At 39.9% G+C, this 1483-nt stretch overlaps 1 non-coding gene across 1 annotated transcript; it reads right to left on the minus strand.

Moving 5' to 3' along the window:
* Positions 1–595: 595 nt before the first annotated feature.
* LOC150079012 (U5 spliceosomal RNA) lies at positions 596–713 on the minus strand. The gene has a single exon (XR_016547601.1). It is a non-coding gene; the product is annotated as a U5 spliceosomal RNA (small nuclear RNA).
* Between the last annotated feature and the right edge of the window lie 770 nt (positions 714–1483).

Here is a 1483-nt window from a genome sequence, read left to right on the forward strand (position 1 = left end):
GCTCTGAAAAGATCGCTTCAATGAACGCACTTTAATCGCTTGGCCACGGAACGCTTGGCACCCGGGGCCAATCGAAGGATCACTGAAGCATTAATCACAGACACACTGATAGTAGTCCAGGAAGAAGACTATCGAAATTACATTTGATGAGTGACTCGTTCGGCCCATATCCAGCGACTGTTCGTTCCACAGGAAATCTTCAGAGGTTCACTATTGTTGTTTGTGGTTTTATGGCGCAAAAGCTGCTTCGGCTATATTGGGCTTATTCAAGTTTTGTTATTACCGGTTTTGCCGTTACTGATGTTGGCCTATTAGATGCAGTTGGTAGGATTTATTAGACTAAGGAAGGTAAGGAGTTCATTTACGTCTGATTGGACTCCCACAATAAGTTGAAGGGTAAATGGTTCATTTTCATGTGATTTGAAAGCTAATTGGCTGGCAATTGGGTAACGTGGATATGCTTTACTGTGAGTATGGTCAGACACTGAGGACATTGTAGAAGGTCATCTTTCATTAGGAGATAAGAGTGAGTTAAGTGTGTGTGTGTGTGTGTGTGTTAAATGCGAAGCCAGGCGAGGATAACCTGTTCGTATCTGATTGAGCAAAAACTTGATTTCCAGAAATTCGCTGTCCATCATCGTATTTTTTCCAGTTGTCAGTTATCTTTAGTAAAAGGCGAAAGACTACCACGAACTCTAAAGGGAAATATGAGGGATAAATGAATTCCAATTTTAATTTCTGATTTTTTAAACTGTTTTCTTCTTATTGAATTATCCTGTGTGTAATTCATTAGCCATCTGATTTCGAAATCTTTATAAATAAGAGGGCCTCGGTTTAAATAATAGCTTTTGAAATTCTTTGAATATATTAGTTTAGTTGTATTTTTTCGAGTTGATAATATATCAGCTAGCGCACGAATTGCAGGGGCACTGTTTTTTAAATGTTACATTACTACTCCATTGGGATTTGGAGATTTTTTCCCTGATAATTACTGCAGAGAGCGGCAGATAAATCAGTGTCTCCGAGGACAAAATGCCAGCTAATTAACCATCCACGCAAAATAAGGAATGTTTGTGCCTACCTTTCAACTCCTGCTGGCAATTAGCGAGTGGTGATGAAAAGCGCAGATTCATTCGCAAGCAGCGAATGCTGCATTGAAGAAATCCATCGGTTCCCTATAGGGAGACCACTGACGAGATATTTCTCCATGCCGGAAATAGACATTTGTTTGTGCAAGTACTCGCACACACGCACTCCCCAAAGACGATTCACAATATCGTTAATGAAACAGCACTCAATACATCCTCACGAGTTTCTGGTCGATAAACAGAGAGCAAATCGCACGTGCTGACGCATCCTTGAGGAAATATTATAACTGGATATCACAGCTAAACGTTGAAAGACTTTTCATCGAATAGGCGTCTCTTATAGAAAGATTTAATACGTTTTCCATAACGCAAAGGCAAATGTGAGCCAATGTTAA

Source organism: Mastigoproctus giganteus, chromosome 10 (assembly GCF_048544385.1).
Source record: "Mastigoproctus giganteus isolate SK-2022 chromosome 10, ASM4854438v1, whole genome shotgun sequence".
NCBI lineage: Eukaryota > Metazoa > Arthropoda > Arachnida > Uropygi > Thelyphonidae > Mastigoproctus > Mastigoproctus giganteus.